Source organism: Haliotis cracherodii, unplaced genomic scaffold (genome assembly GCF_022045235.1).
Source record: "Haliotis cracherodii isolate W230 unplaced genomic scaffold, xgHalCrac1.p SCAF_9, whole genome shotgun sequence".
Taxonomy (NCBI): domain Eukaryota; kingdom Metazoa; phylum Mollusca; class Gastropoda; order Lepetellida; family Haliotidae; genus Haliotis; species Haliotis cracherodii.
The window spans coordinates 58,114,623-58,142,198 of record NW_027266343.1 but is presented as its reverse complement, the minus strand read 5'-3'; the positions used below and the strand labels follow the sequence as shown (position 1 = coordinate 58,142,198).

The 27,576-nt window shown below is 40.3% G+C and overlaps 1 protein-coding gene across 2 annotated transcripts in view; it reads left to right on the top strand.

Annotated features, from left to right (window-relative positions):
* Positions 1-27,576, top strand: part of LOC139452343 (uncharacterized) — a 111,922-nt gene that overhangs the window by 7,721 nt on the left and 76,625 nt on the right. For both annotated transcript variants that reach the window (XM_071233788.1, XM_071233789.1), the window contains exon 2: positions 18,295-18,372. The gene's annotated coding sequence lies outside the window, so the exon portion shown is untranslated. The remainder of the gene's footprint in view (positions 1-18,294; positions 18,373-27,576) is intronic.

Here is a 27,576-nt window from a genome sequence, read left to right as displayed (position 1 = left end):
TTTTTTGCCTAAGCTTTAAAAACAGTTTGATTACTGCTTGATTTATTTTCTTTGTTTTTGTCGAAACAAATAATGTGTGTTATGGTGAAGGCATGAAGGAGCACGAACACAATCTCCCGCCATGCCAGGGAAGGAGTCCTTCAAGGCCAATAGGTATTCTAGTGGGTTCATTTGGTGCTTATGCCACCTTTTGCCATATTCCAAACTAACATGAGATAATAGGCTTTGACCTGTGAAGATCCAGGATAGAAAAGGCCTTCAGCAACCCATTCTTGCCGTAAAAGGCAACTATGCTTGTCATAAGAGGCGACTAATGAGATCAGGTGGTCATGCTATCAACCACTGGTTTGTGTGGTCCAGACTTGATGATGGCATCTAAAACATTTTTTTTTAAAATAGGCTCACATGTAAAGGAATCTGTGAAAAGGGTGAGCACTTCCTTGTAAACACCCCTCCCCAGGACTTAACAGTACTCGGCAGTATGACAGTATGAGGTGAGGTGAAATGGGGTTTAACGTCACGTCCAACATCATTGCTCTTATATAGCAACAGGCATGCACTAGTATGGACTGATGCGATGTTTTAGTGCCCACTGAGATACCATGCCACAGTTTAACATCAATACCCCAATCAGACACAGAATACTGACTCCAAGCCGACCTGTCCTTGTTTTAGCCCCTTAATGCCGAGCGCCAGGCAGGGTAACGAGTAGTAGAATCTTTTAACATATTTTGGTATGACATGGCCGGGGATCGCTCCCCCGCTCCGATCTTCTGCTCTCAGGATAGAGACCACAGAGGCAGTCTATGACAGTGTGCTAGGCAGGGTAACAAGTACCATCTTGAAACGTCTTTTGGTATGACGCATCCGGGGTTCAAACTCCGGACCTTCCGCTCTCTCCCGGTGGACGCTCTACCACTAGACCACAGAGGCGGTCTATAACAGTATGATAAGTACATTATGACCTTGTTCCCAGTCCTAGGATTACTAAGTGGGGATGGAACTGTTATAGATATGGAAGAGTTCCAGGGGGTGCATTTTATGAGCAGGATGCTTAACATGTTTAAATGGCACTAATGTAGACTGAGCATGTTTTACAAGTTGTGACAGGCTCTTTTTTAGAAGATATTTGAAAGTGATGTTCATGGTTACGTCTGCCCCTGCCTTGATTTAATTTAATTGTGTTGTCAAAATATAATCGGCATTTGCCGCATCCCCCCAACCCTCTCCTCCAATGACTTGGTGTGTTGCGGTACAGCCTCTCTGCTGCCTCGTGCTGACAAGCCAATTGAACTCTGTCAGTAAAAAATGCAAAAAATGACATAACCATTGAAAAAAATATGTTACAAATGCTTTGCAAATTTTTTTGTTTGATGGCAAGCTGTGGCCCATGTCTGAGTGCGCCCCACATGGGACACAAGTAACATTTGTCATATATATCACTGTAAACTCTCCAACAGCACCCAGGCAAGTAACAAGCAAACAGAAACAAGAAATTGAAATGTTTTACCCGAATCTGAGAAATAACACAGCACATTTTAGACAGCCAATCAGCTAATGCTTCCCACACGCAAGTTTCTGAGACTGAATACCATTTGGCGTGAAACACAAACCCAGGTGTAAATAATGCAGTAAGTTTGGTCATGGTGCGAGCATTGTTACCACTCGCGACATGTTCAAACAATTATCTCGTAATGTTTGGTACACGGGGCGAGTCGTTCTCGCCAGATTCTGGTGACCGGGAGACATGGTATATCTCACACAGCTGGCTGATATTCAAATTATGCAAACAGCAAGAATTCTGGTCATTCCTTATGACAGGTTGTTTTCGTATTTCTGGTGCAGTTCTTTTTCTTGGAATCTTAACTAGGGTTTTCATTTGAATTCTGTAGTGTGGATTGTGTAAATTCAAAGGGGTGCACATTCCTAACAATATGGTGTGGAGGTCTGTATTACAGTTAAAAAAACACAAATTAAGAATTGGCATTTCTGTGAGTGGGTTTCACTTAGTGTTGTATTTTAACCAGACATTTGCTCTTGAAATACCGTAATCTTTGTAACGTGTGCCCAGTGATTGACTGTGGCGTAAAACAACAACTAAAATTCTTCCTGGACAAGAACTCCACTGATATCCTCCACAAGTGGTTTACTTTGGACTTATCATCTTATCCAGCTAAATGCGACTGTAGAATAAACACATTATCTATGTGGTCTTCTATGTTGCAGGAGGGTTGCGTATTCTATGAATTATGGTATTTACATAAACAGGACTCTCAGTGAGGTGATATATGAGTTATTATGTCTTAAGATCACGACAGCAATAACATGCTTGTTGAAAATGGTTTGTGTTTGATTTTAGATCAGGGTGCCGTTGTACAAAGCAATCTTAGTGTTAAGGCGATTGTAACTCGACAGAAATCAAGCTAAGGTTGATTTGTACACTGGCACCAAGGTCCACTCACTCACTCACTCACTCACTCACTCACTGTAAGCAGTGGTATCCTACTGTTCTGAGCCCTGTTGCACAAAGCTATCTTAGCACTATGACAATCACTCACTCACTCACTCACTCACTCATTCACTGTAGGCAGTGGTATCCTACTGTTCTGAGCCCTGTTGCACAAAGCTATCTTAGCACTATGACAATCACTCACTCACTCATTCACTCACTCACTCACTCACTGTAAGCAGTGGTATCCTACTGTTCTGGGCCCTGTTGCACAAAGTTATCTTAGCGCTATGACAATCATAACTCCCATAGTTCAACATCGGCTTACAATAGTCGTAGCTAAGATCGCTTTGTGCACCAGGGCCCTGGTTTAGTGAGCTCTTGCGACGTTCACACGCTGGGTACCAGAGCTGTCTGTGTTCAGTCGGACTCACTCATCTGCCCATGTGATCATCTCTGTCACTGACACATCTCATTTCAAGCCTTCTACCACCAAATGATCAGCATAGCGAGATTCCTGCCTTCCCTGTGCTATTGCCAGTGAGCACATTCATTGTGTCTCCCTGCAAACCTATTGCTTAAACTCCTGGCACTGACACTAACCTGCGGTAATGTTGAGAGTATTAATACCATCAGGCCTGTCTACCTATGTGCATGCAATACCAACAAAGTCATGGTATAGTAACAGGTTCATTATGGTGTGCAGGTATTTGCAGTGGAAAGAGACTGTGATGGATGAGATAATGATTTCTTAAAACATCATCTAGTTGTTCTTTGTAGCTTTTTTTAAGCTGATAAGTTAGTGAGTGAGTGAGTATGGTTTTGAAGTCTTAGCAATATTCCAGCAATATCATGGCAGGGACAACAGAAATGGGCTTCACACATTGTACCCATGTAAGGAATAAAACCCTGGTCTTCAGATGTAAGGAATAAAACCCAGGTCTTCGGTGTGACGAGCAAACTCTTTAACCACTAGTATAGGGGACAGCCCCAGTTGATAAATTAAGTATAATGATATAAAATGTACAGCATTATCGAAATAAAAGAAAAATGAATGTTTCTATGATTGATTGTAAACAATGGTGAAGAGTTACCCTATACTTTTGCAACGATAAATTAAAACTTTAAATATATATTGAATTAGATGTCAAATGTTAATATTAGATGACTGACTATTCATTAAATCTATACATTATAACACAAATGTTCATGTTTAATATGCCCAATACCACCTTTTCTATTGAATGAGTAAGATTTTAAGAAATTAAAAAAACATGATATAAGTAGAGAAACCCAACAGGAGCAATGATCGACCCTAAATTCCCAAATGTTTGCAGCATTAGAAATTTGGATGTACTTAAATGTTTTTCCCGACCAGTTACACTAATGGGAAGGAGTACATAATGCAATAGGAATGTCCCAACTACCTCCCACCTACACCACTGTCACGGGATCAAGCCCATTAGCACTGGTGACAACTGAACGCCAACATATGATCAGCTTCTTAATCCTCCACAATAACACAGTTGCCACAATTTACAAATCAAGTCATGAACTGTTCTGACTTTTGTATTGTGCTTCTTCTTCGACTAAACAGCATCCTCGTCACTGTCAGAGAACAGGGGAACCTGCGAGAGGGGTCCCACACAACCACATCATTGTGCAAGATCCCCCCTCCCCCCTCCTGTGTGGGTCAGACACAGCCTATACTCATGTCTGTCCCTCATCCTTATCGCCCATCTCCCCCGAGACCCTAATGACTACCTACACCCTGCCACTCAAGGTAATCCCCCAGGTAATGATCACTTTAACACTGAAGTCAGGGCAATTTCTACAGTGGCTGTGTCCGTGGTTCCCCTGTGTGGGGGGCCTGGGGAGGGGGTGCTTCAGCAGGTGCTCTGGCAGGTGCTTGGTCTTGGCACCAGAATCTGCTTGCCATGGAAAGATAGGAAGATACCTGCTGTAGTCAGGTAGTTAAGCCTGACGTTACTGTTAATACATGTTTCAGTCTTTTTTTAACTTCAACATTTATGCGACCTATAACTTGAGAACTGCAACATGGATTCTTTTCAAATTTGAGGAACACCTTCTGTACCAATAGGAGAGGTACAGTGCAAAGTGTGATTTTGATACATGAATTTTCTGAGAAAATATTGCCTTTTCCACATGTTTTGAACTTAGAAAAATGTTGGATAAGTCGGGGGTGTTAGTTAGCCTGTTCACTTTTTGCTTTGTTCCTGTAGGTTAAGTCAAGTTGACAGTCATAGTAATGTTATAAAGTAGTCTCTATATCTAGCAAATTGTAATTAAACTTCATTAACAACTTATAGTTTAATTAGAGCAGTAAGTGATTTACAACTTGTCTGAAAAAAATTCAATCATCAGATGAACTTTTACAAGTTTGTAGGGTCAGACAAATTTAATTCCTTGGTTTTGTTTGTGTACCTACACTGAATTTTCCAAACATAAAGAAATTGTTTAATGGGAGGTATGTTTATTCCAAACCAAAGTATGAGAAGGTATAGGTATGTAGTTTGTGTAGCTCATCCCTGACTGGAGGATGTTTACTAGAGGGTCCCAGAAATAGTCATCTTCGTATCCCATGCCAAAGTTTCTTTTTAGAAAAATGAATATTAAACACTGGTCATCATCTCAAATGAGTTTGTAAATTGATGTCGTAAATTCATTTTTTACCAAGTTATGGCCCCTGCTCTGTGCTATTGATCTTAGTGCATACTGTGCGAAACGGGGACAAGTTTTCTCAGAAGCTGATGGAGTTACATGAATAAAAGTTTGCATGCTTGTCTTAGACATAATTGTCAAGAATGAGTTCAAAAACTGGTCCCGTCAATTATTGTTTTACAGAGTTACGACCCTTGATCCATGTTATTTTACTTGATGCATCGTGTCTGCAAAAGGGACAGGTTTTCTCAGAAACTACTGAAGTTAGATTATCTAAGAGATACTTATCAAGCCCGAGTTATTTTTTCCAGAGAAGGAGGACTTTTGTGTGTATTTATTTTATATTTAACTATTTTTTCAATGACATTAAGCGACCCAAGTGCCTGTCTCTTCTTAAGGCTTTATAGGAAGCATTTTTATCGTTTATATTCAGAGCTTATACTATATGAACAAACAGAATTCTAATGTGCCCCATGGCGGTGAGATAGTGATAATGCTGTTTTCATGTTTAAACAGAAAATACGAATGGAGCCCAGAACAATGCTTAATTTCAGGCAATATAGACTTGCCAGATCATGCTAAACTTGAGTTGGATTCCATTTTTAAGTTATTCTCTAGGGTCTGGAAGACAGACTATGGAAAATCCAATAAGGAGACCTATAATACAAATGGATCCCAGAACAATGAAATAAAGGTATCTTTTTGCCCCCAAAAATATGCTGCATAATTTCAAGTCTCAATTTTCCTAGGCGCCATAATTTGCTATGCAGAGTTGGCTCCCTTAGATGTCAGGATCTGCTGGTCCTGGGTTCAAATCCCAAATTTGCCTCAGCTATGATTCTTGGTTCATCGCACCATATTCATCTTAATTTCAGACAATCGTGACTTGCCCAATCATGCTAGACGAGTTGGATTCCAATTTTTATGTATTCTCCAGGGTCTCGGAGCCAGACTATGAAAAATGCAACAAGAAGACCTGTATCTCCAAAGTTGTAGAGTAAAGATTTACCTATTAGTAATAACCAGTGTTCTATAGTCTTTATCTTGAACCTTGTTTGTTTGTTTGTTTGTTGTTGACCTGACCTCCTGTGTTTATTGGTGTAGACAATGCCAGTGGGGGCAGTGGTGACGAGCAGAACAACACACAACCGTCAGTCAGCACAGTTTGCAGGCTTCATCATTCCGTTGTGGCTGCTCCTGGTCGGGTGTGATGTTAAACATGGCCCATGGTGCTATATTCATACACTAATTTACTGCTTGATAGATCCTGCATGATAACATCTCTGAAAAGCCACAACACTATTAGATGTGTTTACAGTAATATGGGGAACTAGGGCATTTTTTCCCCGAATAGTTAATGATTTCTGACGCTAATAATGCTGATAGTATGGGAATGAGGAATATTTTGTCAGTTTCTTATGTAATGATCTATTTTTGAAGCTTCTGAATTCTTGATGTCTATGTTGTGAGAAATGTGTATTTTTTTGGCCCCCCAAAATATGTTGCATAATTTCAAGTCTTAAGTTTTCCTAGGCGCCATAATTTGCTATGCAGAGTTGTCTCCCTTAAATGTCAGGATCTGCTCGTCCTGAGTTTAAACCCAGATTTACATCAGCTATGATTCTTGGTTCATCGCACTATATTCATTTTGTCTGTGAAGATGTAAATGGCTAAGATCTGCTTCACTTATTTTTTTCCCTCATGAAATAGACGGTTCTGCTGCACAATGTGACACTGAACCTGTCTCACAAGTCCCGATGTTTCTGAATGAATAATCAGATCCTCATCCGAAGGACCCAAAGAAAATTTAGGATTACAATACCTATGTCCTGCTCAAAAGATTAGAAATGTCCTTGTATGTGTCTCGACACCCAGTCGTGGCAACATCCACCGTCTTTGTAGTGACGGACAGATGAACGGCTACATGTTTGTCTGGACTTGAACTCACTGGACTGATCAGTCATCGTGTTTAGACTTTATGATGATGTTAAGAGCTTGTAGAGTGGAGACGCGGTTGGCGAGTCAGGAAACTTGACTCCTTGTAGTAATGCATGGGACCAGTTTGAAGAAACATGGCAGTCTTTTATGCTTGTGTTTGGGTTTCCATAAAAAAAACATGTCTTTTTTTTGTGCAAGTCTATCAAGAACTTTCGCTTATATTCTGGTAAGGAATTTTGAAAGGTTTTAAATCGTGCACTTGATGAGAGAATGATATCGGATCAAGTTGAGGGTTATTTTGATAAGAACGATCAAATATTGCTGTTGCCGGATGTCAAAACATTTCTACTTCATTCAATGAGTAATGTCGGTGATACCATCTTAAGCTATTGAAAATCACCCCTGCACTGTGTTCCGTGTAGAAATATGCTATTTATCTTGACTTGGACATATGTAGAATTTAGTCAACATAAATCACTGAAGGTGGAAGAATTCTCGAAATTCTTGTATTGTCATCTGATAATTTGAAAGTTTATGTTTTAATAGAATAACTCCGCATAATGTCTTCTGTCAATCGCTGGCTCACTGGCCAACATGTTTATTCACTCACTCATTCCCTCTTTCACTCATCATTTAACTCATTCACGCTTTAACTCAACAATTAACTCATTCATTCACTCTTTCACTCAATTAACTCATTCCCTCTTTAACTCACCAATTAATGCATTCCTTCTTTAACTCAACAATTAACTCATTCCCTCTTTAACTCAACAATTAACTCATTCATTCACTCTTTCACTCAATTAACTCATTCCCTCTTTCACTCACCTATTAACTCATTCGCTCATTCATTCTTTCACCCAGCAATTAACTCACTCACTCACTCACTCACTCACTCACTCACTCACTCAGATTGGCAGCTTCTCCTTGTAAGCTACAAGTCAGTGCGAGGATGATGATGATAAAACTGTCTCATGTGAATGAGAAAATGCCAGGTAAAATCCTCCTGCCAGTGATTGGAATAGTTTCCTTGATAAGATAAAGTTTATTTTACAATGCCGAGTAAGTGTCATCAATTGTTGGTCAACCTGAGGGAAATTTACTTTGAGGTATGTAAGGAGATCGCAAACAGCTTGATTTCTCAAGAGACAGATTGTAAACGTCTGATTGGCCGACAGTGTGAGATCAGAATGAGGTTACAGAGATGACATCGTCAAGACGGACTATACAACCGATATTGACGAGGTATTGGTGATCGTAAAGAGATTAATATTGTCACAAGTACCTGATAAATTAAGGCGAGACCGTGAACCACGAACCCATTTTACACAATCTCGTTTGTTCGGCTGGTCTGGTAGCGCCCCTTTAAGAGCAGTACTGCACTTGTGTCGATAAGGGGATTAGTGTAATCTGCTTCTATGCCCATCTAGATAGATGGATAATTAAATTTGGTCAGATATTGGCTCGCTACTGTCTGTGCCCTGGTGTAAAGTAGCTCCATAGATTCTTGCAAAGTTTGGAAACAGCTTCCAAATTCACAAATCTTTCATATTCTCCAGGGGATGTAATCAGGGCGCTCCATTGGGTCGGTTAGCAAAACAACATCTAAATCAGCTTTTGCAAATAAACATTGTCACTTACACAAATGAAAAAATATGGTTATCGGTTGACCTTGTTGACCTCTGTGTAGCAACTTTGACCTTGGTGTGATGTTCAGTAATATGTTTTCTTTAAATGAGGGAACTTGTTGAGGAGACTAATCTGTAATTTTGTTATCAAAAAGGAATTGCTTTGTAGACGCAGAAACCTCTTGTGTGTGTGTGGATTATAAGATCAAATTGTGTTTTCATATCCGCAGGTGTTGTTGATCATGTGATACTCTTGTTATGCCATTGGCTTCATGTGTCAAAAGTTAATATTCTTCAAATACTCCCTAAAACCCACAAATATGAAATTAAAAATAGTATTAATACAGTGGTTGTCTGTTATTTGGCAGCACATACTCTGAATAGGAGGGCGGTCAGGTAGCCTAGTGGTTAAAGTGTTTCCTTGTCATGCCGAAAACCCGAGTTCATTTCCCGACATGGGTACATTGTGCGAAGCCCATTTCTTGTGTCCCCCGCCATGATATTGCCATTATTAGTTGTAATACTGTCCTTCAACGACAGGATTTTTGTATAGTATAAATGCATAATTTGTTCGTCACAATTTAGCAGAGATATTTGCAGACATGACCTTAAATTTTCACTCACTCACTCACTCACTCACTTACTCACTTATACTCACACACTGAATATAAATTAGTGCAGCAATCAGACAGAATGATTTTACCCCAGAGATCTACTGATAACTTTTTGTATGTTTTTGTAAAAGACAAATCATAGCTTCATAATAATGAGGTAGCAAGAGACGTATTGAGTGTTTGTAGGCTAATAACAGACAAATGTGTTGTGCCAAGAGGTCGGTGGAGGCCTGACTATCACAGTTGTTGTGTCTAACCCTGTGAAAGACAATAGGTGCAACGCAGCCAAGATTGTGTCAGTGTCATAACTGATTTACTCTCATCCAACGCCAATCACAACTAGCGCCGGAAACCAACGTGTGAAAGTTCAACCGGGGAGAGCTTGTGTTGCAACTTTTGGATCAGATGAACGTGATGATGTAGCAACAAATGTTAACATGATTGTGCTTTGTGCTACGGAGGCAAGGGAGGTTTATGTGTCCATGTTTGATAGGCGATGGGTTGAAGGGCTTCTTTATCATGCTGAAGACCTGGGGCCACGTGGACACAAAATTATCTTAGCATTAAGACAATTGCAATTCACATTCTTTTACGTTGACTTACGATAGTCAAGCTATCTTGGAACAAATATGGTCGTAAGTTTATGTTAGAATTTTGGACTTATGATATTCGAAGTGCTAAGATGATTGTAAGTCTGTGGTAGAATATAGGACTTTTGACAGTTGTAGTGCTAAGATGATCATGAGTCTGTGGTAGACTATGGGACTTACAATGGTCGTAGTGCTAAGATGATCATGAGTCTGTGGTAGAATATGGGACTTATGACAGTTGTAGTGCTAAGATGATCGCAAGTCTATGTTAGACTATGGGACTTACAGTGGTCGGAGTGCTAAGATGATCGTAAGTCTGTGGTAGATTATGGGACTTATGATTGTCATAGTGCTAAGATGATTGTAAGTCTGTGGTAGAATATGGGACTTACGACAGTTGTAGTGCTAAGATGATTGTAAGTCTGTGGTAGAATATGGGACTTACGACAGTTGTAGTGCTAAGATGATCTCAAGTCTGTGTTAGACTATGGGACTTACAATGGTCGTAGTGCTAAGATGATCGCAAGTCTATGTTAGACTATGGATGACTAAGATGACAGTGAGTCTGTGGTAGAATATGGGACTTACGACTGAGATTGTTAGAAATTGTTGGATGTTGTTTGATATTGTTGGAGATTGTTGGAAATTGTTGGATGTTGTTGGTGATTGTTGGCGATTGTTGGAAAGGGCTAGAGATTGTTGGATGTTGTTGGATATTGTTGGAGGTTGTCAGGATGGTGTGGATGTTGAGGGATGGAAACCTGAAGTAAAATCAAATAGGGAACCAATAACCATAAAATAGAATGTTGATTCGTTTATGTAAGCCCTTTTATCAACCAACTCTCCAGTCAGGTGCTTGCTGGGTGGCTATAGAGATCCCCTGATGTAGTACTACCAACAACACTGTCAGACAACACTTTTCTCTTCATAAATTTCTAGACTATATCATTTGCCACCTTATTTCCCAAAGTGAAAATACCGTGTTTCCACTACGCCAGTAGCAGCTGTGTGAGAAAAGTTTGCAATTCACGACTTTCCGTAATGTTTTTGTTTGTTGTTTAATGCCGCACTCAGCAATATTCCAGCTATGTAACAACAGTCTGTAAATAATCAAATCTGGACCAGACAATCCAGTGATTGACATTATGAGCATCTATCCACGCAATTGGGATCGATGATATGCATCAACCAAATCAGCGAGCCTGATCACCCGATTCCATTAGACGTCTCATAGGACAAGCATAGTCCCCTGTTACGGCAAGTATGGGTTGCTGAAGACCTATTGTAACCCGGAACTTCACGGGTATAAAACCATAAAGCTTCATGATGAATCTAGAGAAGAACTGATGGCATTGTGTTGCGTCCAAACAGGAACACAAATATGACCTGAAATACCCATCCTATCTCTTCCTTCGATGTCAAGCAACCTGGACATATACTAGCCGTGGGAACAGTGTCAGGCACTGGTAGATAATGTCGAGGTATTTTATATGGAATGGGTGGTATTTTGCTGGACGTCATTGCCCCGGATACTTCATGTGCCAGAAGATGGCCTACACAAACTGTTTGGATTTTCCCTGCACCAGCAAAATATCTGCATGATTGTTGTCCAACTACAGAAAGAAATCAGATCATGACATCGCATGGGTTGTTTCTGTAATATATTATGAATCTACTTCTGACACTGATTTCTCAATTGTGAAAATGCATGATTGATTTAATTCTTTGTGCCCAATAATGGTCACACAGGGGTCTAGTGGTCAGTCATGGAGTTGTGTCCCTTGGCTGCCATGATCTGCTGTCTGAGGGTTTGAATCCCTGTTTTACCCCATTAATGATTCCTTGTCACCAATCCGAGCCAGGAGGCCCACTATCTACCTGCTGCATCACTTTGTTCCTAAAACACCATGATACATTCTGTTCAAAGTGGTGTTTACTTACTTATAGATGGAAACTTCTTATTAACTCTGAACACATTTACCACTATGTTTCAAGGGTTCAGACAATCCAGTGATTGACGTCATGAGCATCGATCCACACAATTGTGATCAATGACATACATCAACAAAGTCAGAAAGGCTGACTAATATGACTAATATCTAATATCTAATGACTAATAACTAATATGCCAATATGAGTAACCAGTAGTTACTGACTGGGTACCTCTGTGCCAAACACCTGCTCATGTTGCCTCCAAGACTAACACTTAGTCTATGAAAACATTTCTTTAAAATAATTGTAACAAACAAACAAACCTTTCCTCTTCTGCTGTTTTTATATGTGGAATCATGGAGACCAGACTTGGTTTAGTTTGATCTAGACTTGCCGAGGTTTTTGGTAACATAATAAAAAAAATATATACATATATTCCACATTCATGGCACAGGATTAGTTGCCTGCTGAAGCCATGTTTACTCACAGCACACAATCAGCAGGACTACCAAGGGTTGCTCTCTGCATGCAACCGGAATATTCCACCAAACTTTTTCATGTTGACGAACAACGCCCAAGGGCACAATGGACCTCAAACCAGAAAGAGGCTGTACTCTGACAACTGGCCGTTCCGAGGGGATGGTTTGGATGACCTTGCTCCAGGTCCTGATAGGTAATTAGGATCTGTGTTCGCGTTCACACAATCACCACGTACTGATGCCCATCTGCAAGCAGTCATTTCTTGCTCAACTCCGTGTTGTCCCAGACGGGAAGAATCACAGGATTTCCAAATTCCTTTGTATTGATTGTTGAAAATTGCCACCTTTAACTAGTATGGTCTCTTGTCTAATGAGTATTGACCATTTATAGGCCTAAATGCTGATTATCTTTGGTGTTTGGTGTGCACTCGGTGAAACTCAGTGACCATGACTTCAGATAATACGATAATAAGCATATTTAGAACCCTCCCTCAATAACCTCACCCGCTTACCACAATGGTGAAGATCCAGAGAAAGGAGTGGGTCAAAACAGCCTCCAGCAATCTGCTGCTTGTTGTTAGAGGTGACTGGATTGAATCGTGTGTTGATCAGGGTCATTGACTTGTCTGCTTGTTCTAAGAGGTGGCTGGATTGAATCGTGTGTTGGTCAGGGTTATTGACTTGTCTGCTTGTTCTAAGAGGTGGCTGGATTGAATCGTGTGTTGATCAGGGTCATTGACTTGTCTGCATGTTCTTAAAGGTGGCTGGATTGAATCAGGTGTTGGTCAGGGTCATTGACTTGTCTGCTTGTTCTAAAAGGTGACTGGATTGAATCGTGTGTTGATCAGGGTCATTGACTTGTCTGCTTGTTCTAAGAGGTGGCTGGATTGAATCGTGTGTTGGTCAGGGTTATTGACTTGTCTGCTTGTTCTAAGAGGTGGCTGGATTGAATCGTGTGTTGATCAGGGTCATTGACTTGTCTGCATGTTCTTAAAGGTGGCTGGATTGAATCAGGTGTTGGTCAGGGTCATTGACTTGTCTGCTTGTTCTAAAAGGTGACTGGATTGAATCGTGTGTTGGTCAGGGTCATTGACTTGTCTGCATGTTCTTAAAGGTGGCTGGATTGAATCAGGTGTTGGTCAGGGTCATTGACTTGTCTGCTTGTTCTAAAAGGTGACTGGATTGAATCGTGTGTTGGTCAGGGTCATTGACTTGTCTGCTTGTTCTAAAAGGTGGCTGGATTGAATCGGGTGTTGGTCAGGGTCATTGACTTGTCTGCTTGTTCTAAGAGGTGACTGGGTTGAATCGTGTGTTGATCAGGGTCATTGACTTGTCTGCTTGTTCTAAGAGGTGACTGGATTGAATCGTGTGTTGATCAGGGTCATTGACTTGTCTGCTTGTTCTAAGAGGTGACTGGATTGAATCGTGTGTTGATCAGGGTCATTGACTTGTCTGCTTGTTCTTAAAGGTGGCTGGATTGAATCGTGTGTTGATCAGGGTCATTGACTTGTCTGCTTGTTCTAAGAGGTGACTGGATTGAATTGGATGTTGATCAGGGTCATTGACTCTCTGCTTGTTCTAAAAGGTGACTGGATTGAATTGGATGTTGATGACATGGCTGATTGCCTGTCATCACTCCTCGATCTCTTACTCTGATAATAGATGTCCCCAGATCTTGATGCAAAGAGGAATCGTATCTGGTAAAGGGCTGATTTTAATGAGATTCATCGTTCCTTGATAGAGTGGAACATGCTCTTACAATCAGTAACTTTTTGGTCCAAATTTAATTATCTACAGGCTCATGTGGGGCGGTGGGGTAGCCTAGTGGTTAAAGTGTTCACTTGACAAGGCGAAGACCCTGGTTCAATACCCGACATGGGTACAATGTGTGAAGCCCATTTCTGGTGTCCCCCGCCGTGATATTGCTTAAATGTTGCTAAAAGCGGCGTAGAAGAATACTCACTCATGAGAGGCTCTCTGGATACAGCTGGGACTTTGCTGATTGTGGCGAGAGACAAGAAACACATGTACAACATAGTGAAGCCAGGATAAGCCTCATTGTTCAGCAGAATGCCGTTGTACAAAACAACATTAGCACTACGACTGTCGTATGTCTATGTTAAGGTACGGGAGTTATGGGCACTGTGGAAGGAGCGTCCTCTGCCTCGTATCTTCCACCTGTACACAGTACTCACAGTGTTGTCTTCAGTTTGCTGTACATTTTAGTAGTTTAGTGCATTTAGTCAAGGCGCAGCGACATGATACACAAGAAAAGATCCCCTTAGCGCTAAGATCGCTTTGTTCAGCTGATCCTCATGGTATCACTCTTGACCTACGCTATGCGAGCGTAAGTACCATCCAATTTCACTGTAGAACCAACCCGTAAAGATCCAGGGTAGAATAGGTCTTCCGCAACCCATGCTTGCTGTAAAAGGCGACTTTGCTTGTCATAAGAGGCAACTAATGGGATCAGGTGGTCTGACTCACTGACTTGGTTGATGCATGTCATCGTATCCCAGTTGCTTGGATTGATGCTCTTGATATCAATCACTGGATTGTCTCGATTATTTACAGACTCCTGTCATATAGCTGGAATATTGCTGAGTACGGTGTTAAACAACAAACCAAACCACTGTAGACCCACCTCACGATAATAATTAAAACATTCCATTTTCGTTTTAAAAACAACAGACCACTTTTTGTTTCTTGGAAATAATTTATTATGGGGTGGAGTCACAAACATGTGAGGCAAAACTTCAACAAACATTTTTTGTCGTATTCATCATGAAAATTGTGTGTTGTGCCAGATTAGATATTTAAATGTTAAGTTCTGGCTCCGGATCATCATCCTGTTGAAAATATTCTTTGTTTTTTCTTAACTGTTTCAACTCCTAAATAACTGTAATCGGACGAATCTCACCGAAACTATTTATTACAATGTGCTGTGGTATGGAAGGAGACAGACTGAGGCAAAGCCTTTATTCCCTTATCTGAGGAATTTGTGGGTTTATAGCATTATCCACAAGCTCCATGATGAAGCTGGGAGAGGATCATTTAGCAAGGCTTATTTACTGGTCCTACATACACTTTATGTGTTCTGTTGGACTCTGCAATCTGCACCAGACTTCTTGTTGAAGAGCTGTGATAGGCTAAGGAACACAAATGTCATCGTTTACAAGACAAAAACAGGGAACCGCAATTTATTCCACTGGTGTATGGTGATGTTTACGTATATTTTCCGTCTTGGCCATGAATTTCTTTTCGTAATTGCAATAAAAGCTTTTTGAGGGGATGATTGTTAGACCATGTTGTTGGTTTTCATGGGTTCGGAAAATGGATGCTTTATTGATTTTTGTGTTTTAAACATTTTTAGCAAATTAAACACTGAGACATTTAGATGAAAAGTTAAATGGAGAGGTACTGGCGTGTTTCATCAAAAGATGGGGAATGTTAACATCTTTCTTTGTCTGGACCATGACAATCAGACCATCATGCACTATGCTGAGGTAGAAGTTTACCGTATAATTTCTGAGCTGGCAAATTTCTGATTCTTAACAGATTTATCTGGTAACTTGTTGAATTGCCGACTTTGCCTAAAGTCTGCTGAACCAGGCCAAAATAAACTATGCTGCTATTATAAACCTCAGCAAAGAAACAAAATATATATGTTTTTGTTTTCTATCAGTTAATGGGATTTTAACCACTGCCAAGAGCAAGTATCCCAATCATTCGTGCTTCTGAAAAAAAGGTATTTCATCTTCTGGGAGAAAAATCTGAAGAACTTGGTTTAATGTGGACTTGACAAATTGTATTGTTGAGATTCCCACACAAGGGGGACAAATCTGAAGAACAAATTCCTGGTTTTATGTCGGCTTGACAAATTTGCTTGTTTCCGATTCATTTCAGACCCAGGGACCCGTGAAGATTCCGGGGTAGAATAGGTCTTCAGGAACCCATGCTTGCCGTAAAAGGCGACTATGCTTGTCGTAAAAGGCAACTAACATGATCGGGTGGTCAGGCTCGCTGACTTGGTTGATGCATGTCATCAATCCCAATTACGTGGATCGATGCTCATAATGTCAATCACTGGATTGTTTGGTACAGACTCGATTATTTACAGACCGCCGTCATATAGCTGGAATATTGCTGAGTGCGGCGTTAAACAACAAATCTGAAGAACAAGTTCCTGGTTTTATGTCAGCTTGACAAATTGCATGTTTCCGATTTATTTCAGAACAAGGTTTTTTAGACTTCCAAGAGGTAGGAATGGCATTTGGTCATATGTTTTTTGTACTTAGGCTACTGAAGTGGTGATCAGTTATTTGATTGAATGGAGAAGGAATATTGTTTTATGACAGACAGCTGTGTGACAGCTATAATAAGTGGTTGATAGTGTGAGTGACATGGAGCCGGGTGACAGTTTGTGGTTGTCTGTGTATATAACTCAACTGATGTTGTAACACAAGTTCATGTTCGTGTTCATGTTCGTGTTCATTGATTTCTTAAAATCAATTAGGGTTGTTGGGTAACCTAGTGAATAAAGCTGAAGACCTGGGTTCGATTCCCAACATGGGTACAATGTGTGAAGCCCATTTCTGGTGTCCCCTGTCGTGATATTGCTGGAATATTGCTAAAAGCGACGTAAAATCATACTCACTCACTCACTTAAAATCAGTGATGTTGTTTTTTGTTTATTATATATGTTTATATTTAATTAGATCTATATCTATATACTATAACTTTTCAGACACATTATGATGATAGACCTGATTTAATTTGATGGGTTAGTGTACCGGTTAGGGTTGGGGTTATTAAACAATTGTAAAACTCAAATCCTCTGATAGGCACTTCTATGATCATTTTGTCAAATTCACAGATAATTTGGTATTTGAGTTTGGGGGTTGTTTGCAGGGCTACTAGTAGCCTTGATTGACAGCAAAACATGTACCAGTGAGATGGTATGATTAGGCCATGACAGTCCACGTGACCCCACCATCCCCGTGACAGTGGAGGAATTGGAATGCCATTCAATGTTTTTCAAACAATATGATTGAGAAGCGCACTGACTTTTCATTTCAAATTTACTGTGCAGCAGAGTTATGTCCCCTGCTGTATGTAGGATCTCATTCCAGATTCAGCTTAATTCTGAATTTTGGTATGTCGGCGCCATACCCAGGCTCAACGGTTTAACCAAAGTGGTAAACTTGGAGCTGTCACACTATGAGATAGTAAACTTCAAAGCTGTGTTTAACTCACTCACTCACTCACTCACTCACTCACTCACTCACTCACTCACTCACAGAGCAGGGAGCAAGTGGAGAACCTGCTCATAAAGACACTTCACAGGATTGTCACAACCAGGGAGGCTCATCAGTGAATGAGAGTGGATATGTTTTAACATACCTCGCACGGTTTCCCAGTCACCAAAGAACGAGGTCCTGTATTCATGTTACACAGGCACAACTTCATTCATTCATATCATTCCACATTCATGTTAACATCCACATCCACATTCACATTCACGTCCTAATTCATCCAGTTACGGACAGTTATTCATTTATTTATTTGCCAGCCCTTTCTCACATTCACCTTCACATTCACGTTCACATTCGCATAGTTACGGACAGTTATTCATTTATTTATTTATTTGCCAGCCCTTTCTCACATTCATGTACACATTCATTCATCCACTAACCCTCATTCATCCATTCATCCATTCATCCCCATCATATGTTCATTCTCGGAACAGCGTATACACCGACATTCTTTCTGCCAAATATAGTTTTCAAATTTCCTACATATGTGTTCCCATGAAAGGAGGCGAAACTGTCTGGTAAATGCCATAAATACATCAGTGTCAAGTCAATCTTCTTCTCTTATTTCACCATAATCCTTGACAATCACTGTCACCCGATTCTCAATGTTCAGGCCTCCTGCTAGTTTCCACACAACTATCTATATAACTTGTTTTCTGTGTTTCAGAACCTCAGAGTGACTCTTCCTTTCTTAGTTGGATATTGTACCTGGACTTGTGGACAATCAACTTCTAATTGCGCTAAGGTAAGACGACAACTTCATTTGCTGGTGCCGGGTGTGTTTGTTTCCAGGGCTGGATATGTTTCTGGATGCCTACAACATGGAGGAGTTGATAAGTAGATCATGGATGAAGATTCATTGTAAAATACGAAATGAATTGATCATATTGTTGCATTGAGTTGATAACACTGAATCCATGAATGAGTGGAAGGGATAGATTGTCTGCTTGTCTGGCTCAAGACCTGGGTTTGATTCATGCAATATGTGATGCCCATTCTTCTTGTTGCCCACTTTTACACCATATTCATTCACTCACGAGTTGGCTGAGAGACTCACTCACTCACTCACTCACCCAGCCACCCACTCACTCACTCACTCACTCACTCACTCACTCACTCACTCACTCACTCACTCACTCACTCACTCACTCACTCACTCACTCACTCACTCACTCACTCACCCAGCCATCCACTCACTCACTCACCGAGGCACCCACCCACTCACTCACCCACTCACTCACTCACTCACTCACTCACTCAACCACTCAACCACTCACTCAACCACCCACTCACTCACTCACTCACTCCCTCACTCACTCACTCACTCACTCACTCACTCAACCACTCACTCACTCACTCACTCACTCACTCACTCACTCACTCACTCAACCACTCAACCACTCACTCAACCACTCACTCAACCACCCACTCACTCACTCAACCACCCACTCACTCACTCACTCAACCACCCAGCTGCTGTAGCAGTTGGATCTACTCTAAATAACAGAGCAGCAAAAGCTGTGGTAGCTAATCTAAATCAAGGTGTATCTCATCAAGCAAGCATAATATGACTCATCTAAAACCAGGGCAAATTTATGCAACAACTTTTTCATGAATCTTGATTTTGATATCCAGCGTTCTAAATGGTGTTACTTAGTCTGGAACGTCCCCTTGAATTCCCGTTTCATATCACACTTTGATGCTTGATTGAATTACCCAGACTTTTAAAGGGCACTCCCTAACTTTTTAAAAGTGTTTTGTGAGATATTTTTGTATATAGTAGGAGTTAATATTATAGGGCGATGTCCACGTCATCTTCATGTTCTCCACGGAAACAGCTGTTCGCGTTCAAGTAAAGGAGGAGATTTCTGTTTCGTACACACTTTTCTTTTCATGTCGAAGTTTGAAATATTTATGAGCAGCTTTCATAATTAATGCTAGCCAGTAGGTCATGAGATGTACATTTTTGAAAGGACTAGTGGAAAGTAGAAGGTCGGGTACTATTTCGTTGCTAGTTAGTTCAATCTGACACAAAATAAACTGTATCGCCTGGGCTTATCATTTTGCGGTTACAATTTGGCTAATATTCAGAAGATAAGAATTGCGTCAGTATTTGAAGTACCTGCCTCCCTACCGTCCAAGACAAGCGGTGTTTGTCTCCATGGTCAACTCTAAAAACTTGCATGTTTAATCGTCTGGGAGATTTTTTTTTGTAGATTTAGCTAGGGGTGAAACAATACATCGTGCACTGGTGTGTTCTGAATTTTCATGTGACGATACGATATTTGTTTCTTTTCTTTTTCTGTATCGATACAAGATGATACACATCTCACACAGCTCTGAAATGAAATAACATCACATGGAGTGAGTGAGTGAGTGAGTGAGTGAGTGAGTGATTATTGCTTAAGGCCACATCAGCGATAGTGCAGCCATTCATGCCGAGACATCATGCAGAAAGCAATAATTGCATGAAGCCATAGCACATTCTACAACCAATGTCTGGTGAAGAGTGGAAGGTTTCTGTTGCAGATGATCAAATTGATTACATTTTGAAGTATTTATATCAGATTTCAAAAACATGTTTTTACATTTTGTGACCACTGTAAAAATCAATTTTAACAAAATTGCATTCAAGTGCGCTTAAAATATTTCCATGCCTTGTTATGCCATTTAACCATGTAACCAATCAGACTGTGGCCCAGTTGTGTTATAGCACCCATGCAGTATAGCCCTAGGTTACACAAGAGTGCCTTTATTGCTCTATATCACCCTCTCTATCACCCTGTATGTTGTAAGCAGGTCAGAGGAGAGAACCAAAGCATTGCATTAAGTCCTTTTACCAGCTCTTTTCATGTAATAAATTCAAATAAATCTCATTTCTTCTCTTGCAAAATGATATGGTATCAAGTGAAATGAATTTTGCTCTCAACATTCGTTTTTCCCCAAGCCATCAGTAAGCTTGAGAGGAGATAGAGAGCTCCTGCATGTACCCCGTCAATTGTCCTCGTCAAATACACCAGTACATTCTCAAGTGGTAGGCAAAGAAATGTCACTTACTACTGTGTAGAGTGTTGACACAATCTTCCATATGTGTGAAGCAAATAATAACGCCAGGAAAGACTACTTGATAAATCCACCATACCATTTTCTACAAGTTGTATTGAGATTGTGACCAAGTGTTAACATTGCCACAGGAGTGTTGTTATCAATATTTGACAGTGTTTGTTTAGGGCAGGGCAATGATATTTGGTAATGCTGTTAGGATTCGTAGTGGCGAATTTCTTCACTTACACAGGAAATGATGATTTAAGGAGCAATGAATTATTCAATAAACATTTAGATGAGGTCTACTCTGAGTGGTTGCCCCCCAAGAAGATGAAGCGTGATTCACGACTGTCCCATCTACATGTGTCAAACATCGAATATTTGTGTGCTGGGCAATTAGAGGATTTTATTTTCAATTGTTAACTGTTAAGCTGTCAAATAATATTACTGGATGATTTGTATTTTAACATTAATTATTTTTATGAGTTCGGGTTACTTGAATTGTGATTATTAACTTTAACTTTAATGTTAGTGAGTGAGTTATGTTTAACGCTGCTTTTAACAGTATTCCTGTTATATCACGGCGTTTCAGCTTAATGTGGGAGGAACGCCCGAAGTGATGCAGGTCTCAGACATTTACCACTTCGGTGAAACCCATGAGCACGGGTATGGTGCTGACAAGCCTAGAAACATAATCAGGGTGAACTGGGATTCGAACCCACAATCATAGGTTTCTGGTGTCTGCACAGCGAATTGTGGCGTCTTTGACGACTCGGCCTCCCATGCCCCCGTTTTTAAGTGTGAAGTAATTTGTATCTTTTGTAATTATTTTCACTAAATTTATTACTTTTTCTACAAATATAATGTGATTAAAATTATTTCTCCATTGACCATTTCTGCAATTCGAAGTAAGAATATAAATAAGACCATTTTACAACACAGCTTGGAAATATGTCACCTCTTTGTAAACATTCTTTAACCTTTGGAGTCATCATGAAAAAAAATTGAAATAAACAAAAGAAACCTGGTCAACAAGATGGCAGGAGCCACCATGTTGGAAGTTGACTATACTACTTTCCCATAAACTAGCATCCACTGTTTGATGTCGTACACAGGTAAACACAGTCTCCACTGTACTCGCACGCACTGCCGACACTTCCTTACACAATGAGATAACAAGCGTGACATGCTGTATGGAGTTTGTGAGGGCACCGTGGGTGGGGCACCAGCCATGTCTATATCCCATCTGCTTAGACACCCTGTTTTGTGTTGGACAGACGATCAAGACACCTGTTTCGAGGCCTTTGTTGAATGTTCTCATTACTGCTGTGTGCGTATTTGTAGGACATGCTCTTATATATGTCTTTCCTTGTTATGACTGTTGTGTTGTTGCATTCCGTCATGGATGTATCATGGAGGGGAAATTGGTTCAAGAGTTTGTAGATCGTTAACCTTGGAGCTCAGACTCATATTTAAATAGTTTCTTGAAAACTGAAATATGACAGTAAATGCTTGACCTTTCATTATTGGAAGTTTTGGTAATATTTCAAATTATCACTGAGGTATAACCCTTCGCCTAAAGATTAAATATTTTGAAGACTTGTATAATCATATTTTTCTAATCACACAATGAAAAAAAATATTCAATTCTTTGAATTTGTTGTGTGTACATGTCGTAATGGAGAAATACTTATGTTTACATGTCGTAATGGAGAAATACTTATTTTCTACCGCCCTGTCGTTTAAACTGTACAGACACAAAGTTTTTGCTCTTTTTGTCACGATCTTTTTTTGTTTTTTATTATCCCATAAAGCATACAATGAGTATGGAACCACATATATAACAGCAGGATCTAAAGGAATAGCAGGAATTCCAGACTGTTTTGTTCCTCTGTTAGTATATGGATTGCTCCTTCTCCAATTCCTCACACGCCAGGTTTCATCAACTTTCTTCTTCTGGGAAAATGATTCATTGTTTCTGTCACAAGTATACAGGGTCAGCGGGTCACCACCCCCCCCACTTTCAGTAGTACCATGATACAGTAGGGTACAGTTAGCCTTGCTCCAAGGCTGTACTGAAAGATAAAACCATGGATGTGTTGTACTATCCTCCTAATAGGCAAGTCTAGATATGTGGACGGTAAGGTCTCTTATAGGGACAATTTGTTCTTATTATCAACATAATCTAGAAATTATGATTTGTACTAATAATTATGACCTAAGAGACTTGTGCAAGTCTAGGGTACAGTGAATGCTGTTCCTAACACACGTATGCACGTACACACGCGCACTAGTTGTGAGGAGGCCTATATAGTGAGAGACTGAGAACCATTTTTCGATTCATCTGTATTCCTAGTGCTGTCGTACCATCATATTAACCTTCAGTGTTGTTTGATCAAAAACCCTTATTCATTCATATAAAGATTCCATCGCTACGTCTACCTTTAAGACTAGAAACTGTCATTTTTTGTACCTCCAATAGTAAAGATTGTTCCTCCTTTTTCACCTCCTTTCCAGGAGAGTTCCTGCTGGTCTTGCACCTGTGTGTACACCTGGAAATATTGTTATCAACAACTTACAATCAGTTAGAACGTTTTATGTGTGTGTTCTCGTCTCATGCGTATAGGAATATGTGTCCATGGCTGGGGAAGTGTTTGACCTCTGGGTTCGCCATTACATGGAAAAAGAGTAGTTTTCTTGACTTCAGTGCTATTTGATAAACTCGAACCCCACTCGAGACCAAGGAGATGCTGCTGGATTAATCTTGTATGTCACATGAGACTCCGATATCTTCTGATATCACGCTGCAATACATAAACATAAGGAAAAAGTATGCCGCTGTTTTCTAAGAATTCCACGTTTATTGCAGGAGAGTGTATTTGCAAGTTGTAGGTTTTAACGAATTTGTATGTGTAGGTTTTAACGAATTTGTATGTGTAGGTTTTGACAAATTTGTATGTGTAGATTTTGATAGTGTTGTTGCGATCATGAAAACAAAATACTTTTTATAGGAATAGCATACATTTAGGTTTGATGTTCTTTTGATCCTGAAAGTCATTTCACGGAGAGACTGTGTGGTCCAATGGTGGATTATTTTCCAGAAGCAGTATGCTGACTTGTTCCACACAAATGATTCCAACTCCTCCTAAATCATTGGCCATGTACGTGATAGCTCTGTTCATCTGCAATGCTTGTCATAAGGGGAATAATACTAGTTTCCCAGGTTTTTATGTGAACACCAAAGAAATGTTTGTTTTTCGTCCAGTCATTTTGTTCTTTACTGTGTGACCTGCCAAATGTTTGTAAATCATTTTGTGTAGAATTAGGTGTGTGTTTTGGTTACCATAAATAATTTTTTACGTAAACAAATATGACTTGTTTTACTCACTGCAAACTGAATAAATGCCTTGTTGAAATATAACAGTGATGATCAGTGTTGAACCAGCAGGAGATAAGTGTTGAGTCAGCAGAATTATGGTCAGTTAGTCAGTGGTTTTTAAACTAGTTGTGTTTGAGAGTTTTATGTAGCAAATTCACACCTGTTTGATTGACGTTCTAGAGGTTTGTGAGCAAGGAAAAAAACATACAACTTTCTTGATAACAAGTTCTAGTTTATTGCATACGGCAATGTTTCGATGTAGATTCTTACCCCGTTATCAAGCCAGATTCACAACTATTTTGATGTTTAAATAGTGTTTTGTATTTAATGTTTTTTTCTTTTAAGATTTTCAAAAGCATTACATTAATATATCTTTTTTCATAAAGGTAGATGTTTGTGTTTTTAGCTAAATGCGTTCACAGCTGTGAATATATACATTCACTTTAAGTATATCAAACGGTTAAAAAGACCAAAAAGAAACCCAGCTAATATCCCCTCTGCCTTAGTGGTGCACAATGGACCATGCTTGCTCTTTGTCTTAAACTCATTTCAGCACACTTGAAATGGAGCAGTTTTTATTCTGGAACTGTATATATTCAAAGCACTTCATATTGAATGCCACATAAAAAGGATTATAATAGGTTCCCTATGAAGCAAACCATGGTGTAGGTTTCACCTTTGGAAAAAATCTACATCTTAAGTGTGTTTTTCAGAGATAATGAACATTCATTTCGCATTCGTTCAAGAGGAAGGCTTTTGTTTATCGCTTATTACATGCTGAAAGATCATTAAATATAAGGGAACAATCTTTATGTTTGACAAGGCAGTGTTGCAGCTGTAATGAGGATTTGCAAGTCAGAGGACTTGGGTGAAATCTGTTCCACCTGTCTCAGACAGGCCTACGGAGAACCAGGCTTTGTGATATTCACCTCGAGACTATTTGGTGCACAACTCGTCCACACTAAATGTGTTCTCTTTATTCTGAAGAGTTCTGTGATGTTCATAAGGTTAGACGCTTTACAACTCTACTTCATATTTTACATCTTAACTGTGATTTTTTTTGGCTGGCGAGTGTTGAATTCTTGAGGGCTTGAGTGCAGGGATGGTGTCTCAAAAAACCCATTGGATCGTGGTTGATGTGGAGAGTTTGTCGCAATTGAAGGAATGAGCTCCTTCAGCGATTCCCTCAATCCATGTGGAAGTGGTTAGGTGAATATCATCATGTAAACAAGCAGGAGAGTATGTAACACCCTACACATGATGCAGTTGATGAAATCGGCTGGTGGTTGTTGATGGTAAACAGAGCCAAGACGTGTCAAGCTTTTACCTGCTGTTCGACTTCTTTGTGTTAGTCCTGTCTTTTACCAGACCCACCATCCACGCACCCAGTCAACTCCTGCCTTGTGATCACCTACCACGGTCCGACTCCAACCTCCTTTTTCGTGGGGGAGCACGGATTGCCCAGTCATCTAATGTACTGCAAAAGGATGTCTGAAGAGTTGCGTCCCTTGGGCATGCCAGAAGCCTAAGATAATGGGTTCGAATCCCGGTTCGTCCCGATTATGTTTCTAGGTTTTTATGCTGGTGCTTGTGAGTTTCATCGAATTGGTAAACGTCTAAGACCTGCATCACTTCGAGCTTTCACGTGGTGATATAGTACTGGAATACTGTTAAAAGCGGCGTTAAACCCAACTCACTCACTCACTCACCCTTTTCAGGTGACCATTTTGAACAAACTTATTACTCTTGGCATGGGTCATGGGTAGTCCAGTTGTCTAAAGCAGCACAGTTTGTTATGCAGAGTTGTGTCCCTTAACCGTGCCAGTATCTGCTGGTTGTTGGTTCTCAACACCATCAACACCAAGACATTGCCACAATCTGGCCACCATTACCACCAAGACATTGCCACAATCAGGCCACCATCAACACCACAATCTGGCCACCATCAACACCACAATCTGGCCACCATCAACACCACAATCTGGCCACCATCAACACCAAGACATTGCCACAATCTGGCCACCATCAACACCACAATCTGGCCACCATCAACACCAAGACATTGCCACAATCTGGCCACCATCAACACCAAGACATTGCCACAATCTGGCCACCATCAACACCAAGACATTGCCACAATCTGGCCACCATCAACACCAAGACATTGCCACAATCTGGCCACCTCAACACCAAGACATTGCCACAATCTGGCCACCATCAACACCAAGACATTGCCACAATCTGGCCACCATCAACACCACAATCTGGCCACCATCAACACCAAGACATTGCCACAATCCGGCTACCATCAACACCACAATCTGGCCACCATCAACACCAAGACATTGCCACAATCTGGCCACCATCAACACCACAATCTGGCCACCATCAACACCAACACATTGCCACAATCCAGCTACCATCAACACCACAATCTGCCAACATCTACACCAACACATTGCCACAATCCGGCTACCATCAATACCAAGACATTGCCACAATCTGGCCACCATCAACACCAAGACATTGCCACAATCTGGCCACCATCAGTAAACAGAGAAAATAAAAATCTATTTGTGCAATCATTTCAAGACATTTTTCTGAAATCAACCAGTTACGGAAGTGCAAAGTGAAGGGCCATTACCTGTACTGAGGCAAGTAATAAAACTGACAGCCACTGCTTGTAACTTGAGTGCCAAGTCTTGCCATGTAAATTAGGTAACATATAAATTAACGGAAATTATGAGCAGCAAGTTTCTAACCTGACTGATTTATGTTACAAGGACCTTGGCAAAATTACATTGTACAACTAAATCCTGTAGAAGCTCTTTTCCTGGTTCATCAACTCTGCCATATAAAGCGGAAACTGGATGGTAATACTTGTTTGGCAGTGATTGTTCAGTATGAATTAAATCCAAGATACAATCAGGCATACATGAGAATTTTAACACACAGAAGCTCTCTGATAGAACATCTGCATTTTCTCAATGTCGTAAAATAACTTAGATTGTTGCTTACATGGAGGTTGACGTCCTAGTTTACAGATCCAGTGAGAAGGGACCTTCCTCTGTTACATAGTTTACAGATTAGGTCAGAAGTGACAGTACTTTGTTACATAGTGTACATATCAGGTCCGAAGTGACAGTACTTTGTTATGTAGTGTACAGATCAGGTCCAAAGTGACAGTACTCTGTTATGTAGTGTGCAGATCAGGTCTGAAGTAACAATACTCTGTTATGTAGTGTACAGATCAGGTCCGAAGTGACAGTACTCTGTTATGTAGTGTGCAGATCAGGTCTGAAGTAACAATACTCTGTTATGTAGTGTACAGATCAGGTCCAAAGTGACAGTACTTTGTTATGTAGTGTACAGATCAGGTCCGAAGTGACAGTACTCTGTTATGTAGTGTGCAGATCAGGTCTGAAGTAACAATACTCTGTTATGTAGTGTACAGATCAGGTCCGAAGTAACAATACTCTGTTACGTAGCGTACAGATAAGGTCTGAAGTGACAGTACTCTGTTAC